This window comes from Bombina bombina, chromosome 1 (genome assembly GCF_027579735.1).
Source record: "Bombina bombina isolate aBomBom1 chromosome 1, aBomBom1.pri, whole genome shotgun sequence".
Taxonomy (NCBI): Eukaryota; Metazoa; Chordata; class Amphibia; order Anura; family Bombinatoridae; genus Bombina; species Bombina bombina.
In genome coordinates, this window is record NC_069499.1 from 734,203,338 (window position 1) to 734,226,153 (window position 22,816).

At 42.1% G+C, this 22,816-nt stretch overlaps 1 protein-coding gene across 2 annotated transcripts in view; it reads right to left on the reverse strand.

The window, feature by feature from the left end:
- Positions 1-22,816, reverse strand: part of LOC128645919 (kelch-like protein 13) — a 370,359-nt gene that overhangs the window by 134,852 nt on the left and 212,691 nt on the right. The window lies entirely within an intron of this gene.

Genomic DNA, 22,816 nt, shown 5'->3' on the forward strand with positions numbered 1-22,816 from the left:
GTGAATGTGTCTGTTCTGCTATGTACCATGTAAGCTGTCAAAATACTATGAGTAAAAAAACAACAAAAAAAACACTTGCCTGATAAATGTATTTATTTCTGGATATGTTGAGTCCACGACATCATCAATTACTGTTGGGAATATCACTCCTGGCCAGCAGGAGGAGGCAAAGAGCACCACAGCCAAGCTGTTAAGTATCACTCCCCTTCCCACAAACCCCAGTCATTCGACCGAAGGTAAATGAAGAAAAAAGGAGAAACACAAGGTGTAGAGGTGCCTGAGGTTTTAGTTAAAAATAACAGTCATAAAATAAAGGACGGGGCCATATCCGGAAATAAATTTATCAGGTAAGCATAAATTTCGTTTTCTTTCCTAAGTTATTGTGAGTCCATGGCATAATCAATTACTGTTGGGAACCAATACCCTGCTAAAGGACACAGATGATTAGGGAGGGACAAGACAGGTAACCGAAACAGAAGGCTCCACCGCTTGAAGAACCTGTCTCTAAAAAGAAGCCTCAGCAGAGGCAAAAAGTATCAAATTTGTAAAATTTAGAAACGTATGCAAAGAAGACCAAGTTGCAGCCTTGCAAATCTGTTCTACAGAAGCTTAATTTTTGAAATCCTAAGAAGAGATAGCACTAGTGGAATGAGCAGTAATCCTCTCAGGAGGCTGCTGACTAGCAGTCTCATAAGACAAACAAATTAAACTTCTCAACCAGAGAGAAAGAAGTAGCAGTAGCTTTCTGAGCTTTACGTTTGCCAGAGAAACAAACAAATAGGGCAGAAGACTGGCGAAAATCCTTAGTCGCCTGAAGATAAAAGTTTAGAGCACGCACCACAGCCAAGTTGTGCAACAAGCGTTCCTTATGAGAGGAAGGATTAAGACATAGAGAAGGAACAACAATTTCTTGATTAATATTTCTATCCGAAACGACTTTAGGAAGGAAACCAAAGTTAGTAAGCAGAACCACCTTATCGGCATTAAAAATAAGATAAAGCGAATCACACTGCAAAGCTGAGAGTTCTGAAACTCTCCGAACAGAAAAGATAGCCATAAGAAACAAAACCTTCCAAGATAACAACCTAATATCTATGGAATGCATTGGCTCAAACTGAGTCTGCTGCAAAACCTTAAGAACAAGATTAAGGCTCCAAGGAGCAACTGACCTAAATACAGGCCCGATTCTGACCAAGGCCTGACAAAAAGATTGCACACTTGGCACATCCATCAGACGCTTATGCAACAAGACAGAAATAGCAGAAATCTGACCCTTCAGGGTACCGGACTGACAAACCCTTTCCCAGACCTTCCTGCAGAAAAGACAAAATCCTAGGAATCCTGACCCTACTCCAAGAGTAGCCCTTGGATTTACACCACTAAAGATATTTACGCCATATCTTATGGTTAATCTTTCTAGTAACAGGCTTACACGCCTGAATCATGGTCTCAAAACCCACGATTAGACAAAACCAAGCGTTAAATCTCCAAGCAGTCAGCTTCAGAGAAACAAGATTTGGATGAAGGAAGGAACCCTGAAGTAGAAGGTCCTGCCTCAGAGGCAACTTCCAAGGTGGGAGAGATGACATCTCCACTAGATCCGCATACCATATCCTATGAGGAAACACAGGTGCTATTAGAATCACTGAGGTTTATTTAGCAGCGCTAAAAAAAGCTAGGAAATGATGATACCAATCTAATTTATGTTTTATACAATCTTGTTTATTTAAAAAATCTTATAACATAAAAACAACAGCAAATGCTATTCCTAATTAATAAAGGGACGTCTCCCTTATACAACACTTATAAAAACAGACTAGAACCATATATTGATAAACCCTAGAATTCCAGGTATAAAGGAATTAATTCTATAGATAACATATGGCAATCAACAAATTTCTAAGATAAATGGTGAATTGAATATTTAAAAGGCACAAAATGTATCAATCCTAATATATTAAAAGCAAATAGATTCAGCGCTAATGTTCAAATTGATTCAACTGTAATTAGGTGAGCGTAACTGCTTTGGTTCAACTGTGATTAGAAGTTGAGCGTAACAGCTTTACAGTTCTTCAGTAACAAATACCGCTATAAAGTTACACAGTTACTTTCCTTGGACATATAATTGGCTCAGGTGTGCTGGATAGTTAAAAAGGCAAAAAACAGCCGTTATTCTGATTTAGGTGCCAAAACAATCGTGGTTAATGGAAATGGTTAATTTAACATAGGAGTACCTTGATGTCTTTAAAGTTCAGTTTGCGCGTTTTAAAAACCGTAGTGCAAATTAGTGTAGAGGTACCTTAATCTGTCCTGGTTGCAACCGCTGATATTCTTCACTGTGAGGGATTCACAGACTGTTCATTCCTGGTGCTTCTGATAAGTCACCTGACCTTCTCTTTGATTCAGAGGTCAAGGGTGATGATCCGCTCTGGTGATGAAGTTATCCTTTTTTTTTTTTTTTTTTTTTCCCTTTCTTCTTATAGCCCAAATATTGATTTCATCTGGGTTCCCTCAGACTTCTTAAGGTTTGAAGAAATCTTTGGTCAGTGTTTAGCAGTAAAACCGTATTCCCTGAAGTTACCAAAGGTAGATTTTAACTTGCAGGGTCAGAAGAAAAGTTCCCATTCAACGTGTTTCACCCTTCTGGGCTTTATCAAGAACCATTGATAAACCATAAACCATTGATAAAGCCCAGAAGGGTGAAACGCGTTGAATGGGACCTGCTACACTCTACTAAACTTCATTTACTACTGTCACAAAGCTGGGTGACCCTGCAACTTTAAACTTTTCTCCTGACCCTGCAAGTTAAAATCTACCTTTACTGCTAAACACTGACCAAAGATTTCTTCAAACCTTAAGAAGTCTGAGGGAACCCAGATGAAAACAATATTTGGGCTATAAGAAGAAAGGAAAAAAAAAAAAAAAAAAAAAAAGGATAACTACATCACCAGAAAGGATCATCACCCCTGACCTCTGAATCAAAGAGAAGGTCAGATGACTTATCAGAAGCACCAGGAATGAACAGTCTGTGAATCCCTCACAGTGAAGAATATCAGCGGTTGCAACCAGGACAGATTAAAGTACCTCTACACTAATTTGCACTACGGTTTTTAAAACACGCAAACTGAACTTTAAAGACATCAAGGTATTCATATGTTAAATTAACCATTTCCATTAACCACGATTGTTTTGGCACCTAAATCAGAATAACGGCTGTTTTTTGCCTTTTTAACTATCCAGCACACCTGAGCCAATTATATGTCCAAGGAAAGTAACTGTGTAACTTTATAACGGTATTTGTTACTGAAGAACTGTAAAGCTGTTACACTTAACTTCTAATCACAGTTGAACCAAAGCCGTTACGCGCACCTTCTAATTACAGTTGAATCAATTTGAACATTAGCGCTGAATCTATTTGCTTTTAATATATTAGGATTGATACATTTGTGCCTTTTAAATATTCAATTTACCATTTATCTTAGAAATTTGTTGCTTGCCATATGTTATCTATAGAATTAATTCCTTTATATCTGGAATTCTAGGGTTTATCAATAAATGGTTCTAGTCTGTTTTTATAAGTGTTGTATAAGGGAGACGTCCCTTTATTAATTAGGAAAAGCATTTGCTGTTGTTATTATGTGTTATAAGAATTTTTAAATTAACAAGATTGTATAAAACATAAATTAGATTGGTATCATCATTTCCTAGCTTTTTTAGCGCTGCTAAATAAACCCCATTTTTTCTTCTTATACACCATTTAGTTTTCTTTGAGGGAAGAACTTTTTTAGCAGCAGGAATCCACCTTTAGGCGATCCTATCACACTACACATAAATACCTATTAGAATCACTGACACTCTCTCTTCCTTGATCCGAGCAATGACTCGTGGAAGGAGAGCAAACAGAGGAAACAGGTATGCCAGCCTGAAGTCCCAAGGAACCACCAGAGCATCTATCAGAGCGGCCTGTGGATCCCTTGACCTTGAACTGTACCTTGGAGTTCTGCCAAGATGCCATCAGATCCAACTCTGGCACCCCCATTTGAGGGTTAATCTGGAGAACACCTCCAGATGGAGTTCCCACTCCCCGGGATGAAAAGTCTGCTCAGGAAATCCGCTTTCAAGTTGTCCACTTCTGGAATGTGGATGGCAGATAGAAAGCAGTTGTGAGCTTCCGCCGACTGAATATTCCAAGCCTCCTCTTTCATGGCTAAGGAACTCCAAGTTCCTCCCTGGTGGTTGATATAAGCCACTGAGGTTATGTTGTCCGACTGGAAGCTGATAAACCAGGCTAAGGACAGCTGAGGCCAAGCCATCAGAGCATTGAAAATCGCTCTTAACTCCAAGATGTTGATGGGGAGAGCTGACTCCTCCCGAGTCCCTGCACCCTTAACGATTCCCAGACTGCTCCCCAGCCCCGTAGGCTGGCGTCCATGGTCACAATTACCCAGGAAGGTCTCCGGAAGCATGTGCCCCGAGACAGATGCTCCTGAAAACACCACCACGGAAGATAATCTTTTGTCGACTTATCTAGATCTATCCTCTGAGACAGATCCGCATAATCCCCATTCCATTGCCTGAGCATGCATAACTGCAGAGCTCTCAAATGGAATCGAGCAAAGGGAATGGATGTCCATGGCGGCAACCATCAGATCAATTACCTCCATACATTGAGCCACTGAAGGTCAAACAGTAGACTTAAGAGAGAGGCAAGAAGAAAGAATCTTGGCTTTTCTGACCTCCATCAGAAATATTTTCATTGATAGGGAATCTATTATAGTCCCTAATAAAACTACCCTTGTAGCTGGAACAAGGGAACTCTTTTCCAGATTCAATTTCCATCCGTGGAGACCAATTCCCAAGATCAAATCACTGCCAAAAGAGCCCCCAGAACCTTTGAGAAAATTCTGGGAGCTGTGGCAAGACCAAATGGAAGAGCCACAAACTGAAAGTGTTTGTCCAGAAAAGCAAATCTCAGAAATTTGTGATGATCCCTGTGAATGTGGAACATTAAGGTACGCATCCTTCAGGTCTATGGTCGTCATGAACTGACCCTCTTGCACCAAGGGAAGGATGGACCGTATAGTCTCCATCTTAAAGGACGGTACTCTGAGAAACTTGTTTAGACACTTTAGATTTAGAATAGGCCGGAAGGTTCGCTCCTTTTTGGGAACTACAAACAGATTTGAGTAAAAACCTAGACCCTGTTCCTCTACCGGAACTGGAACTATCAATCCCAGGGAGGAAAGATCCTGAACACATTTTAAGAAGGCCTTTCTTTTAGTCTGGTCTACAGACAATCTTGAGAGGTGAAATCTGCCCCTGGGCGGAAAATTTTTTAATTCCAATTTGTAACCCTGAGATACTATGTCCACGGCCCAGGGATCTGGGACATACCATATCAAAGCTTGGGAAAACTAAAGAAAGTCTGCACCCCCCCACCCTGATCCGATCCCGGATCGGGGGGCAAACCCTTCATGCTGATTTGGACTGTTCTTGCTTGGAAGAAGGGGAAGACTTTCCTCTGAAGCTACAAAAGGAATGAAAATTATTCTAAACGTCCCTTAGGTCTATTCTTCTTATCCTGCGGTAGGAAAGGCCCTTTCCCACCCATGATATCAGACATTATTTCTGCCAGACCAGGTCCAAACAAGGTCTTGCCCTTGTAAGGAATCGCCAAAAGCTTGACCTTAGAAGAAAGACAGATAAGTGGAAGAGGCCCTCTGCCCCCTATGCTTCCCTGAATACACCACAAAGGACGAAGTCTGTCTGAAATCTTTAGTAGCCTGAAGATATAACTTCAAGGCTCGAACCACATCCAAGTTATGCAGTAACCTCTCCTTAGACGAAGAAGGGTTAGGACACAACTAAGGAACTACTATCTCCTGATTAATGTTACGATCTGATACCACCTTGGGAAGAAAACCCAACCCAGTGCGAAGCACAGCCTTATCAGTGTGAAAATCCAGGTAAGGGGGCTCAGATTGCAAGGCCGCTAACTCAGAGACTCTGCAAGCTGATGCAATAGCCAGAAGAAATAGAACCTTCCAGGAAAGAATCTTAATGGCAAGCGTATGCATAGTCTCAAACGGAGCCATCTGCAAAACCTTAAGAACCAAGTTTAAACTCCAATGAGGAGCAGAATTTCTAAAGACAGGTTTGATCCTAGAAAGAGCCTGAACAAAGGACTGAATATCAGGAAGCTCTGCTAGCTTCTTGCGTAACAGCACAGATAACGATGAAATCTGTCCCTTTAAGGAACTGGTGGGAAGACCCTTATCCAGTCCATTTTGGAGAAAAGCCAGAATCCTGGATACCCTAATCTTGTGCCAGGGATATCCACGGTCCTCACACCAGGATAAGTTTGTCATCCACATCTTCTGATAGATGCGACGAGTGACCGGCTTCCTAGCCTGAATGAGCGTATCAATTACTCTCTCAGAAAAACCTCTCTTGGCCAAGACAAGGCATTCAATCTCTGCACAGTCAGCCTCAGAGAATCGAGATTTTGGTGTAGAAAGGGACCATGAACCAGCAGATCTCTGCGACAGGGCAACCTCCAAGGAGGAGACGATGACTTCCACACCAGATCCGCAAACCACGTCCTCCGCGGCCACAACGGAGCAATCAGAAACAAGCGTGCTCCTGTTTGATGCAGGCCACCACTCAAGGAAGAAGTGGCAACAGTGGAAAAATGTAAATTCGACTGAACTCCCAAGGCACCACTAAGGCATCTATCAGCTCTGCCTGTGGGTCCCTGAACCGCGACCCGTACCTAGGTAGCTTGAAGTTGAGTCAGGACGCCATGAGGTCTATCTCCGGCGTCCCTCTTCTGTTGCAGATCTCAGCAAACACTTCAGGATGGAGAGACCATTCCCCCGGATGAAACAATTGTCTGCTGAGAAAATCTGCTTCCCAGTTGTCCACACCTGGAATGTGGATCACAGAGCGAACAATTGTGAGTCTCTGCCCATTCCAGAATCTAAGATACTGGAATCTGATGAATCGGGACGACCCCAGGTGGGGCCAAGCCTTCAGAGCGTTGAATATCGCTCAAAGTTCCAGAATATTTATTGGTAGAGTCGACTCCTCTCGAATCCACCTGGCTTGTGCCCTTCTGGCACCCCAAACAGCTCCCCATCCTGATAGACTTGTGTTCGTGGTCACAATTTCCCAGGATGGCCTCAAGAAGGCTGTCCCCTTGCCAGCTGTACCAGACGGATCCACCAAGAGAGGGATTCCCTCACTCGGTTGTCCAGAGAGATCTGTTGGGATAGATCTGAGTGATCACCATTCCATTGTCTCAACATGCATAACTGAAGAGGTCTGAGATGGAACCTGGAGAATGGAATGACATCTATGCTGGATACCATGAGCCTAATCACCTCCATACACCTGGCCACAGATAGCCTTGAGGTCTGAAGGGCAAGACAGCTGGACGCAATTTTGGAACGTCTCTGATCTGTCAAGAATATTTTCATTGACATGGAATCTATTATCGTACCCAGAAACTCCACCCTCGAGTGGTCCTCCGTGAGACTGCAGGACGGAGACTGAACCAGAATATCATCCAGATAAGGAACCACCGCAATACCTCTTTCTCTCACACTGCCCGCAGAACCTTTGTAAAGACTTTTGGGGCAGTCGCCAGACCGAACGGTAGGGCCACAAACTGGAAGTGTTGGTCCAGAAACGCGAATCTTAGGAACCTGACGTGGTCCCTGTGGATTGGCACGTGAAGGTAGGCATCCAAGTCTATTGTCATAAATTGCCCCTCTTGAACTAGGGGAAGAAATGATTTGACCGTCTACATTTTAATTGATGGGACTGACAGAAATTTGTTTATGTACTTTAGGTCCAGAATTGGGCGGAACTTGACCTCCTTCTTTGGGACCACCAAAAGATTTGAATAGTATCCTAGACCCCTTTCTGCTAGAGGTACTGTAACTATTACTCCAAGAGATGAGAGATCCCTCACGCACTCTAAAAAGGCATCCCTCTTCTCTGGTCTTGAGGATAGGTTTGACAGGAGGAATTTGCCTCTGGGCGGATGAGTCTTGAACTCTATCCTGTAACCCTGGTTGATAACCTCCAGAACCCAAGGATCATGTACATCACTTATCCAAGCGTCTGCGTACAGAGATAGTCTTCCCCCTACACAATCCAGCGACTGATCGGGGGCCGCCTCTTCAGGCCGACTTTGTCTCTGCGGGATTCTTGCTCTGCTTGGACTTGTTCCAAGATTGAGATGGCTTCCAAGATCCCTTGGACTATTTGGCCTTCACAGCAGGCTGCTGGCGCTGAGATTTGTCCGAACCAAAGGGACGAAAAGTAGAGCCCTTATGCTTCTTCTTATCCTGCGGAAGGAAAGCAACCTTGCCTCCCGTGACCGTGGATATTATAGAGTCCAGGCCTGGACCAAAGAACTTTTCCTTGAAACTGGAGGGATAGTAATCACTACTTGGAAGTCATGTCAGCTGACCACAACTTTAACCACAGCGCTCTACGAGCTAGAACAGATAAACCTGATGTCTTGGCATTCAGACGAATGACCTGCATGTTTGCATCACAGATAAAAGAATTAGCTACCCTTAAGGCCTTAATCTTTTCCTGTATCTCCTCGAGGGGAGTCTCCACCTCGACCATAGTGGACAGTGTGTCACACCAGTAGGTAGCCGCTCCCGCCACCGCAGCGATTGCAGTTGCAGGTCGGAAAACCCACCCCGTAAGTTGAAACATTTTTCTGAACATGGATTCTAACTATTTATCCATGGGCTCCTTGAACGACAAACTATCCTCGAGGGGAATAGTCATACGCTTAGCAAGCGTGGAGATAGCTCCATCCACCTTAGGAATGGCCCCCCATAGCTCGAGCCAAGAGTCCGAAATGGGAACAACTTCTTAAAAGAGGAAGATGGAGAAAAGGACGAGCCCAGTTTCTCCCACTCCTCCCTAATAATAGTAGCCATCTTCACAGGCACTGGGAAGGTCTGAGGCACCACCCTGTCCTCGTAAACCATATCTAGTTTAGGGATCAAAGGATCTTCCGAAAGTTTCAGTTCCGGGACCTCCAACATAGCAAGCACTTCTTTCAGTAAAAAGCGAAAATGCTCCATTTTAAACTTAAAATCTGGCTCCTCGGAAGTCTTCGAAGACGCCGATTCCGTCCCAGAAAGGGCACCCTCCGACGAGTTGGAGGCGTCATCGGATAATCTCTCAGGCTGAGAGACATCCAACGAAATAGATGACCCCTGGGATGGAAGGCTATGTCTTTCCCTTCGCAAGGTGTGGTAGGGCATGGAAGGCCACAGAAACCGCTTCTTGCAACTGAGCAGCGAAATCTGGCATCACTAGGTCCCTCCCGTGGGAGGATCAGTAGGGCCTTGGGGAGCTACATGTGTAATCGGAGATGAATGTTGGGAACCCACCTCGCGGGACAAAGAACCCTCAGAGGTGGACGGCTCAGTAGCACTAAATATCTTATTTTTTTAGATATTGCAATCTTATAAAAGCATGTGAAACACAGTTGAGCAGGCGGATCAACCTGTACCGCTTCACAATAAACACAGGTATTAGATTTAATTAAAGAGGGAGTATCCTCTAACATATCAGAGTCCTTCATAGGTTACACCTTTAATACGGACTAGATAGATTAAAAGGCACCTTTATACACCAATGGCCGGGCACTCACTACCTCCTATGACCCGGACCACAGAGAAACCTTTACGTCTCCCGCAATTGCTGATCAGGAAAGAGGAAGTGCAAAAGGCCACACCCGGTCAACATGGAGTGCCATGCAGGACCGCCCCTGCACTATAGAAAAAACACGCCAAAAGAAGGCCACACCGATCCTGACAGTTACATTGCTAGAGCCTCATCTCACACATGACATAGCATCAAACACAATAAATTATTATGTATAAATCCCGCCCCTGCACAATAATCCCCTTTCCAGGGATATTAACCCATGATTCTATACAGATAAAAAAAGACACACGGTGACCCTGTTTCCTTGCGTTATCCTACGTGTAAAAAATTAAACAATCTTACCAGAATCCATGTCTTGGAACAGGAACACACCCCCTCAAGTGTGACAGGTTAGTATCATCGCTCCTGACATGGACTTGAGGGAATAAAGCAGGCAGCAAAACTTGTCAACGCTGATTACTTAAGGAGCTGTTAATCATGAGTCAGGATGGTTTCTCAGAGAAACTTCTACAAACATTTGTGCCATGATTGCACAAGCAGTATGTAAATAATTATTTAATTATAATATATATATAATTAGTTTGCGAAAAAAGTACCACTTTTTTTTTTATGTCATTTGGCGGTGAAATGGTGGCATGAAATATACTAAAATAGGCCTAGATCAATAACTTGGGTTGTCTACTTAAAAAATATATATAGATTTGATAGGTAAATAAATAAACAAGGCTCTAATTCTGTTTAAATAGAGTGATAGCAAAAATGCTAAAGATGCTCTAGTATTTTGGGAACGTTTATGTCCCAGTAGTGAAAGGGTTAAAATACTACATTCTATTAGAATCATAAAAGAAAAACATTGCATTTCATGTACCTTTAAGGAAGGGTTTTTAACTTCTCAGCTGAAATGCAAACCTTGAGAATCTTATTACTGAGTGGGTCACTAAAATAAGAAACATTCACATCATGTTCATCAGATTCCAGGCATCGTTCAAGTGTGACAGTGACTGTATTGTGTATATGTTAGCCCTTTGCTGGAACACAGATTAAAAGTGCAATAGAGACCCCTTCCGACTCTAGAAAAGTGTTCAGCAGCATAGAAGTATGGAATGTCACACTGACAAATTATCTGCAGATCTACTGCCATGTTTGCTTAATAACAAAAATGTTAACCATTGCTGATAATCTAGTTGCTAAATACAGTACAAAAACAGTCATTGGTGGCGTCTTAAAAGTACACACAACAGTTACAAAACTGTAGCTTATTTAAACAACTTTAAGCAGCTTTATTTTTTGTGACAAACATTTTTAATGAGCCCATTTTGAGCAAGCAATTAGTGCAAACATTAAATGCACTAACATATTAGAACATTTTCTTCTTGCACTTTTATGCCCCTTGAATAAATCTAGCAGCCTTTTCTTCTTGTCCAGCAACAGTCAAGATTCCAGGGTTTTGAAACCAAATAAACTGCACTAATAAGTAACACAAGATTGTTAAAGGGACATAATACTCATGAGCTAAAATCACTTGAAACTGATGCAGTATAGCTGTAAAAAGCTGGCAGGAAAATATATCACGTGAGCATCTCTATGTAAAAAAACAAAATTTATGTAAGAACGTACCTGATAAATTTATTTCTTTCATAGTGGCAAGAGTCCATGAGCTAGTGACGTATGGGATATACATTCCTACCAGGAGGAGGCAAGTTTCCCAAACCTCAAAATGCCTATAAATACACCTCCCACCTCACTCATACCTCAGTTTAACGTATAGCCAAGAAGTGAGGTGTATAAAAAGGAGTAAAAAGCATAAAAAAGAGGAACTGAAAAAAAAACCAAATTATGCTTACCTGATAATTTTAAGAGAAATATCAGGGTATAAATGGTGCCAGAAGATAAATTAAATTAAGGTCCGCCCACCGGAGTTACGGGCGGGAGCCGTGGGTAAGCATAATTTATGTTTTCCAACTAAAGGGGAGGAGAGTCCACGGTTTAATTCATTACTTTTGGGAAACATATACCCAAGCTTTAGAGGACACTGAATGAAACCGGGAGGATAAAAATGCGGACCATAATCTAAGGGCACCACAGCCTGTAAAACCTTTCCCAAAACAGCTTCCGCAGAAGCAAAAGCGTCAAATTTGTAAAACTTTGTAAAAGTGTGTAAGAAGGACCAGGTAGCCGCCTTACAAATCTGCTCCATAGAGGCCTCATTCTTGAAGGCCCAAGACGAAGCCACTGATCTAGTTGAATGAGCCGTGATCCTCTGAGGAGGCTTATGTCCCGCTGTCTCATAGGCCAAGCTAATCAAGCTCCTCAACCAAAAAGACAAATAAGTAGTAGAGTAGCCCTCTGCCTCTTGCGCTTCCCAGAATACACCACAAAAAGGGATGTAGACTGTCTGAAATCCTTCGTAGCCTTTAGATAGAACTTTAAGGCCCAACCCAGATTCAGATTATGAAGTAACCTCTCCTTAGGAGGGTTAGGACACAGACGGAACAATTATTTCCTGATTGATGTTACGGTTAGACACCACCTTGGAAAGAAACCCCAAACCGGTGCGAAGAACAGCCTTATCCGCATGAAAAAACAGATAAGAGGGCTCAAATTACAAGGCAGCCAGCTCAGATACTCTGTGTACTGATGCAATGGCCAACAGAAAGAGAACCTTCCACAACAGAATCTTAATGTCAATAGAATGCATAGGCTCAAATGGAACCCTCTGCAATACCTTAAGGACCAAGTTTAAGCTACATGGGGGAGCAGACTGCCTAAAGACAGGTCTGATTCTAGACAGAGCCTGAACAAAAGATTGAATGTCAGGAAGCTCAGCGAGTGCCCTGTGCAACAAGACTAATAAAGCCAAAATCTGTCCCTTTAAGGAACTGGCGGCAAGGCCCTTCTCCAAACCTTCTTGGAGAAGGGACAGAATCCTGCATACCTTCACCTTGTTCCAAGGATATCTGTGTTTCTCACACTAGGACAAGTCCGCCACACCTTATGGTAGATGCGACGAGTGACTGGCTTTCTTGCCTGAACTAGAGTGTCAATCACACTTTCAGAAAAACCTTTCTTGGCTAAGACAAAGCGTTCAATCCCCACGCAGTCAGCCTCAGAGAAATGAGATTTTGATGTTGAAAGGGACCCTGTTCCAGCAGATCCCTGCGACAGGGTAACCTCCATGGCGGAGAGGACAACATCCCCACCAGATCCGCAAACCGCGTCCTCCGCGGCCACAAAGGAGTAATCAGGAATGGCGAAGCAATCAGGTAGAAGTGGTAACGGTGGAAAAATGTAAGCTAGGCTGAATCCCCAAGGCACCACTAAGGCATCTTTAAGCTCTGCGGGGGGATCCCTCGACCTGTATCGGGGTAGCATGCAATTGAGTCTGGACGCCATTAGATCTCCGGCGTTCCCCCATCTGAGAAAAATATCCGCAAATACTTTGGGGTGAAGAGACCATTCCCCCAGATGGAAGGTTTGCCTTCTGAGAAAGTCCGCTTCCCAGTTGTCCACACCTGGAATGCGGATCGCTGAGAGCGAGCAGCTGTGGGACTCCGCCCACTCCAAAATCCGAGACAGCTCCCTCATTGCTAGGGAGCTCCTCGCTCCCCCATGGTGGTGGATGTAAGCCTCAGAGGTAATGTTGTCGGTCTGGAATCTGATGAAGCTGAACGACCCCAGAGAAGGCCACGCCCTCAGAGCTTTGTAGATTGCTTGAAGTTCAAAAATATTTATCGGAAGGAGAGACTCCTCCCGGGTCCATTTTCCTTGTGCCAATCTGGCACCCCACACAGCTCCCCATCCTACCAGACTCGCGTCCGTGGTCACAATCTCCCAGGACGGTCTCAGGAAGGATGTCCCCAGGGACAGATGCTCTGGACGAATCCATCAAGATAGGGAGTCCCTAGTCCGAGCATCCATGGATATCAGCTGTGATCTGAATGATCGCCATTCCACTATCTAAACATGCACAATTGAGGAGGTCTGAGATGGAACCTGGCAAAAGGGATGACGTCTATGCTGGAGACCATGAGCCTGATCATATCCATACACTGAGCCACCAAAGAGCTTGAGTAGGACTGAAGGGCAAGACAGGTGGACGCAATCTTCTTGCGTCGATCTGTGAGAAATATTTTCATGGACAGAGTCTATTATCGTACCCAGGAACTCCACCCTGTTTCTGGGAACCAGGGAACTCTTTACTGAGTTGATCTTCCAACCGTGAGATTGGAACAAGTAAAGAAGAGCCCTCGAATGATCCTCTACGAGGCTGAACGACGGAGCCTGGACTAGGATTTCTTCCAAACAGGGCGCCACAGCAATGCCCCAGGATCTGGCCACTGCAAGTAGCGCCCCCAGAACCTTCGTGAAGACTCTCCAGGCTGTCGCCAGACCGAAGTGAAGGGGCACAAACTGGAAGTGTTGGTCCGCAAATCTTAGGAACCTGAAGTGGTCCCTGTGAATTGGACCATGAAGGTAAGCATCCTTCAAGTCTCTTGCCATCATGAACTGCCTCTCTTGAACTAGGGGCAGAAAAGATCTGATCATTTCCATTTTGAACAATGGAACAGCCAGAAACTTAGGTCCAGAATCGGGCAGAACGTGCCCTCCTTCTTTGGAACCACAAAGAGATTTGAATAGCACCCTAGACCCCTTTCTGCTCGGGTACTGGTAAAACAACAAGAAGAGAGGAGAGATCCCTCACACAATCTAAAAAGGTCTCTTTTCCAGTCTTGAAGACAGGTTTGACAGGAGGAATCTGCCCCAGGGCAGATAGGACCTGAAACCTATCCTGTAACCCTGGACGACAACCTCCAGAAGGGTCCTGAATATCCTGCAACCAGGCTTCGGAGAAGAGAGACAATCTGCCCCCTTTTTGGTACGGAGACCGGTCGGGGGCCGCCCCTTCATACCAATTTAGTCTTCGCAAGCTTCTTCTTCTGCTTGGACTTGTTCCAAGACTGAGCAGGCTTCCAAGTTTCCTTGGACTGATCCGCTTTTGCGGCGGGCTGTTGGGCCTTGTCCGCGTGAAAGGGACGAAAAGTAGATCCTTTCGGCTTCGCCTTCTTATCCTGCGGTAGGCAAGTTCCCTTGCCTCCCGTAACCGTGGATATGATCAAATTCAATCCTGGAATGAACAGAATCCTTACTTGAAAAGGCAGGGACAACAACCTCGACTTAGAGGTCATGTCCGCAGACCAAGACTTAAAGGGCCAGTAAACCTAGAAAATAATGTTATATAATTCTGCACTATGTGCAGAATTATATAACATATTAGTGCTAGCTTTATGTAACATAATATTGGTTTTGCCTCTGAGCTCATCTGGGCAGCTGTCTAGTCACAGCCCGGTCTGACCGCGCCATTACACTCAATGTTGGGCCGGGCTGTGACTAGACATCTGAGGATATTAGACCAATGAGCGCAGGGTGAACAACACCAAACTCCTGAGAATACCTATGTGTTCCCAAAATAGGTAAATAAGATAGCTAAAAAGGGGGAGTGAATCAGGAGCGCTACAGCTAAAGGTGCTAAGAAATAAGACTATGAATACTATACTTGAAATTATGACAAGGTCAATATCGTATCTAAAATATGACACAATTTAATTGCACAAACGATAATAACAGATAAAAACGGACGTCTCCGTAAGTGAAACTTCTTAAGTTGCCGCCATATAAATGTTGCAATAGCAAAAGGAGTTCGTGGTGTAAGTATAAACAGTCCAGTGTACACTTTCAATATTTATTTTGTGTTGGTTTGCTAGCAAACAAGGGCTTACCCCAGACTTTCCACTCGATGTTCTCTGTGGGTTAGTTACAGCCGTATGCGTGATGACGTCACTTATGTGGGCGCTGTCCCAAACGAGCTCTCTGATTGGTCCAAATTCAGAACCAGCCAACAGCGGTAGTGGTGACTCTTATCTAGAGTATAGCGATCATCCGATGACAGGTACCTGCTCTTAGTGCTAGATAGCACGCAAGGTACAAAAATGGTGTAAGTAAACTTGATTATCCGATAAGGAGTTCAGAGAGTTAGTTGCACAGTCTTTCCAATAGCTAATTATATTAGCGTAATTGTACAATCCTCATGAACACTGTGGTAGCTCCAGCTACATATAGTAAATCTCAGTAGTTGTTGCAGCACATCAACGCGTTTCTCCCTCTACAGGGCTTTCTCATCTTGTGTACACTGGACTGTTTATACTTACACCACGAACTCCTTTTGCTATTGCAACATTTATATGGCGGCAACTTAAGAAGTTTCACTTACGGAGACGTCCGTTTTTATCTGTTATTATCGTTTGTGCAATTAAATTGTGTCATATTTTAGATACGATATTGTCCTTGTCATAATTTCAAGTATAGTATTCATAGTCTTATTTCTTAGCACCTTTAGCTGTAGCGCTCCTGATTCACTCCCCCTTTTTGACTAGACATCTGCCCAGATGCGCGCAGAGGGAAAACCAGACTCGCTAAGTAGAGCACAGAGGGCGGGTCTGAAAAACCCTCTTTTTTTAATAAAAATTCACAGGAAAAATGTTATATAAAGCTAGCACTAATACGTTATATAATTCTGCACTATGTGCAGAATTATATAACATTTTCTAGGTTTACTGGCCCTTTAAGCCACAGAGCCCTGCAAGCTAAAACAGAGAATCCTGAAACCTTTGCGGTTTGAATAATTTGCATATTGGCGTCAAAAATAAAAGAATTGGGACCTTCAATGCTTAATCTTATCCTGTATGTTAATATGAGTCAGGATGGTTTCGCAGAAAGACTCTCCCTGCATCTCCAGACTCTAACTTTCATCCATGCTCTCAATGAGAGGCTGACAGGACTACTTAAAACTCCAGTCCCAATGTGAAGAGTACTACCCTCCATAAGAGACTACTCCGAATCTTCGACGATTCTCTGCCATCCACCTGTGACGAAAGGCAAAGAATGATTGGGGGATGAGGGGAGTGAGGGAGGTGTCTTTGCTTCCCTCCTGGTGGCCAGGTTCTTATTTTCCGAAAGGAATGAAGCTGTGGACTCTCCTCCCCTTTAGATGGAAATAATGTGCTTTATACAAAAAAAAAAAAAAAAAAAAAAAACACAACATAACCATGATGGTGGGTCTCATGGACTCTTGCCAATATGAAAGAAATGAATTTATCAGGTAAGTTCTTACATAAATAAGGTTTTTTTCAAGTAAATGGCAAGAGTCTATGAGCTAGTGACATATGGGATATAATACCCAAGATGTGGAAGTCTAGGAGTCACTAGAGAGGGAGAGAAAAAATAAAAACAGCTATTTCCGCTGAAAAATTAAATCCCAAAAATAATTATTAAGTCTTCTTAAAAATTTCAAATCAAAAAAAGGCATAAGAATCAAGCTGAGACAACTGCCTGAAGAACTTTCTACCAAAGGCTGTTTCCGAAGAAGCAAACGCATAAAAATGGAAAAATTTAGCAAAAGTATGCAAAGACCAAGTTGCTGCTTTGCAAATTTGATCAACTCAAGCTTCATTCTTGAGAGCCAAAGATGTGGCAACTGATCTAGTAGAATGAGCTATAATTCTCGGAGGCAGAGACTGCCCCGCCTCCAAATAAGCTTTGTGAATCAAGTGTCTCAAACAAAAACCTAGAGAAATAACAGATGCTTTCTGGCCTTTCCTGGAGACAGAAAAAATAACAAATAGACCAAGTCTTTTTGAAATCTTTAGTAGCCTCAACATAATATTTCAAAGCTCTTACCACATCCAAAGAATGTAAAGACCTTTCAAGTATATTCTTAGGATTACGACACAAAGAAGAAATAACAATTTCCTTATTGATGTTGTTAGAATTCCCAACTTAAGGCAAAAATGTTAATGAAGTCTGCAAAACAGCTTTATCTTGATGGAAAAATCAGAGAAAGAGACTCGCAATAGAGAGCAGACAATACAGAAACTCTAACAGAAGAGATAGCCAAACAAAATAACACTTTCCAAGAAAGTAATTTAATGTCCAGATAAATCATAGGCTAAAAAAGAGGAGCCTGTAAAATCTTCAAAACCAAAATTGAGACTCCAAGGAGGATAAATTTAAGAACAGATTTAATATGAATCAAAGCCTGAACAAAACAGTGAATATCAGGAAGTTTAGCAATCTCTCTATGAAAAAAGACAGAAAGAGCAGAAATTTGTCCTTCAAAAGTATTTGCAGACAAAACTTATATCCAAACAATCCTGAAGAAACTGTAAAATATTAGGAATTCTAAAAGAATGCCATGAATAATCATGAGTTTAACATCATGAAATATAGGTTTTCCAAATCCAAAAATAAATTCTCCTTGAAACAGACTTACAGGCCTGTATCGTAGTGCTAATAACCAAGTCAAGGAAACCTCTATGACTAAACAATTAAAGATTCAATTTCCATGCCTTAAAACCATCCTGAAGAAACTGTAAAATTCTAGTAATTCTAAAAAAGAATGCCAAGAAAATTTATGAGAAGAACACCATGAAATGTAAGTCTTCCAAACTCGGTAATAAATCTTTCTAGAGCACTAAGCGTTCAATCTCCATACCTTCAAATTTAATGATTTGAGATCCTGATGGAAAAATGGACCTTGAAATAGAAGGTCTGGCCTTAACGGAAGTGGCCAAGGTTGGCAACTGGACATCCGAACAAGATCCGCATACCAAAACCTGTGTGGCCATGCTGGAGCCACCAGCAGTACAAATGAACGCTCCATTATGATTTTGGAAATCACTCTTGGAAGAAGAGGCGGAAAGATATAAGCAGGTTGATAATTCCAAGGAAGTGACAACGCATCCACTGCTTCCGCTTGAGGATCCCTGGACCTGGACAGATACCTGGAAAGTTTCCTGTTTAGATGAGAAGCCATCAGATCTATTTCTGGAAGCCCCCACATCTGAACAATCTGAACAAACACATCTGGATGAAGAGACCATTCTCCCGGATGTAAAGTCTGGCGACTGAGATAATCCGCTTCCCAATTGTCTATACCTGGGATATGGACCGCAGAGATTAGACAGGAGCTGGATTCCGCCCATGCAAGTATCCAAGATACTTCTTTCATAGCTTGAGGACTGAGTCCCACCTTGATGATTGACATACGCCACGGTTGTGACATTGTCTGTCTGAAAACAAATAAAACGGTTCTCTCTTCAGGAGAGGCCAAAACTGAAGAGCTCTGAAAATCGCACGGAGTTCCAAAATATTGATTGGTAATCTCACCTATTGAGATTTCCAAACCCCCTGCACTGTCAGAGATCCCCAGACAGCTCCCCAACTCAAAAGACTTGCATCTGTTGTAATCACAGTTCAGGTTGGACGAACAAAAGAGGCCCCTGAACTAAACGATGGTGATCTAACCACCAAGTCAGAGATAGTCGAACATTGGGATTTAAGAATATTAATTGTGATATCTTTGAATAATCCCTGCACCATTGGCTCAGCATACAAAGCTGAAGAGGTCTCATGTGAAAACGAGCAAAGGGGATCGCGTCTGATGCTGCAGTCATGAGACCTAAAACCACATAGCTACTGAAGGGAATGACTGAGACTGAAGGTTCCGACAAGCTGAAACCAATTTCAGACGTCTTTTGTCTGTTAGAGACAAAGTCATGGATACTGAATCTATTTGGAATCCTAAAAAGGTTACCATTGTCAGAGGAATCAAGGAACTTGTCTTTGAAGAAACACTAGCTGATTCGTGTGAGATTCTGCAGAATGTAAAGACTGAGTAAGTACCAAGATATCGTCCAAATAAGGAAACGCCGCAATACCCCGCTCTCTGATTACAGAGAGTAGGGCACCGAGAACCTTTGAAAAGATCCTTGGAGCTGTCGCTAGGCCAAAAGGAAGAGCAACAAATTGGTAATGCTTGTCTAGAAAAGAGAATCTCAGGAACTGATAGTGATCTGGATGAATCGGAATATGAAGATATGCAACCTGTAAGTCTATTGTGGACATATAATGCCCTTGCGGAACAAAAGGCAGAATAGTCCTAATAGTCAGCATTTTGAATGTTGGTATTCTTACAAAATAATTCAAAATTTTTAGATCCAAAACTGGTCTGAAAGAATTCTCTTTCTTTGGAACAATGAACAGATTTCAATAAAACCCCAGACCCCGTTCCGGAAAGGGAACTGGCACAATTACCCCAGATAACTCCAGGTCTGAAACACACTTCAGGAAAGCCTGAGCCTTACTGGGTTCACTGGAATGCGTGAGAGAATGAAACTTCTCACAGGCGGTCTTACCTTGAAACCTATTCTGTACCCTTGAGAAACAATGTTCTGGATCCAATGATTTTGGATTGAATTGATCCACACATCTTTGAAAAATCTTAGTCTGCCCATACCAGCTGCGCTAGAATGATGGCTGCACCTTCATGCGGACTTGGGGGGCTGATTTTTTTTTTTCCTAAAAGGCTTGGATTTATTCCAGACTGGAGAAGGCTTCCAATTGGAAACTGTTCCTTTAGGGGAAGGGTCAGGTTTCTGTTCCTTATTCTGACGAAAGGAACAAAAACGGTTAGCAGCCCTAAATTTACCCTTAGATTTTTTATCCTGAGGCAAGAAGGCTCCCTTCCACCCAGTGACAGTTGAAATAATAGAATCCAACTGAGAACCAAATAATTTATTACCTTGGAAAGAAAGAGATAGCAACGTTTACTTAGAAGTCATATCCACATTCCAAGATTTAAGCCATAAAGCTCTTCTAGCTAAAATTGCTAAAGACATATACCCGACATCAATTCTAATGATATAAAAAATGGCATCACAAATTAAATTATTAGCATGTTGAATTAGCTTAACAATGCTATACACATTATGATCTGGTACATGTTGCGCTAAAGTTTCCAACCAAAAAGTTGAAGCCGCAGCAACATCAGCCAAAGAAATAGCAGGCCTAAGAAGATGACCTGAACATAAATAAGCCTTCCTTGGATAAGATTCAAGCTTCCCATCTAAAGAATCTTTAAAAGAAGTACTATCTGCCGTAGGAATAGTAGTACGCTTTGCAAGAGTAGAGATAGCCCCATCAATTTTGGGGATCTTTTCCCAAAACTCCAATCTATCAGTCGGCAAAGGGTACAGTTTCTTAAACCTTGAAGGAGGAGTAAATGAAGTACCCAGACTATTCCATTCCCTAGAAATTACATCTGAAATAGCATCAGGAACTTGAAAAACCTCTGGAATAACTGCATGAGGTTTAAAAATCGAATTTAAACGTTTACTGGTTTTAATATCAAGAGGACTAGTCTCCTCAATATCTAATGCAATCAACACCACTTTTAATAAAAGAACGAATATACTCCATTTTAAAAAAATATGAAGTTTTGTCAGTGTCAATATCTGAGGCAGAATCTTCTGAACCAGATAGATCCCCATCAGAGATAGATAAATCAGAATGCTGTGGGTCATTTAAAAATTCATCGAATTTATGAGAAGTTTTAAAAGACCTTTTACGTTTATTAGAAGGTGGTATAACAGACAGGGCCTTCTGAACAGAATTAGAAACAAATTCTCTCACATTAACAGGAATATCCTGAACATAAATGTTGAAGGAACAACAACAGGTAATGGATTACTACTAACGGAAATATTGTCTGCTTTTGAAAGTTTATTATGACAACTAACACAAACTACAGCCGGAGGAACAGTTACCACAAGTTTACAACAAATGCACTTAGCTTTGGTAGAACCGACATCAGGCAGCAGGATTCCAGTAGTAGATTCTGAAACAGGGTCAGCTTAAGACATCTTGCAATATGTAATAGAAAAAAACAACATATAAAGCAAAATTATCAATTTCCTTATATGACAGTTTCAGGAATGAAGAAAAAATGCAAACAGAATAAGCCTGTGGAAACAAGAAGCAAAAAGAAATAATGACTTAAGTAATGTCAAAAATCTGGCGCCAGGTATGACGCCCAACGGACAAAATATTTTTTGGCGCCAAAAACGTATGCAACAAACACGAGCGTCATAGATGACGCAACTACGTGAAAACTCTCAGCGCCAACTAAGACGCCGGAAATTACGTCATTACGTCAACAAACTTAATTCTCGCTCCAAAAAAGTCTTGCGCCAAAAATGACGCAATAAATTATAGCATGTTGCAGTCCCGCAAGCCTAACAGCCCGCAATTTAGAAAAGAAAGTAAATTTGAAAAATTTTCAGGTAAGAATTTTTTTTTTCATATGCATTTCCCAAAATGAAACTGACTGTCTGTAAGAAGGAAATATACTGATTAAACTGAATCATGGCAAATATAAGTATAAAACATATATTTAGAACTTTACATATAAAGTGCCAAACCATAGCTGAGAGTGTCATAAGTAAAAGAAAACATACTTGCCAAAAGGCACTCATCTACATAAAGTAGACAGCCAAACCAGTACTGAAACGAGAATCAGTAGAGGTAATGGTATATAAGAGTATATCGTCGATCTGAAAAGGGAGGTAGGAGATGAATCTCTACGACCGATAACAGAGAACCTATGAAATAGATCCCCATTAGGATGACCATCGCATTCAATAGGTAATACTCCCTTCACATCCCTCTGTCATTCACTGCACTCGGAGAGGAACCGGGCCTCAGCATGCTGAGAAGCGCATATCAACGTAGAAATCTAGCACAAACTTACTTCACCACCTCCATAGGAGGCAAAGTTTGTAAAACTGAATTGTGGGTGTGGTGGGGGTGTATTTATAGGCATTTTGAGGTTTGGGAAATTTTGCCCCTCCTGGTAGGAATGTATATCCCATACGTCACTAGCTCATGGACTCTTGCCAATTACATGAAATAAATTAAAGTTACAAACACAAACAGCAAAATGCAAAAATAGCCCTGGTCCCAGACGGTCAACAAATGGAAAAGTGCACTGGTCACGAAGGGGTTAAGTCATATATGGGACATTACAATAATAGATCAGCATTATAAGAAAGTATAATTTTTCTATCTAGACTGATGAATTTGTAAAGGATAAAGGATCTTGTGGTTTGAATTTTAGACATTAAAGGGGTTAGTTTACAATTAAAAAAAAAAAGATTCATAATACAGATACAATGTATTGATATTTAAAGTAATATCAAAAGAATTCAAACTTCATAAA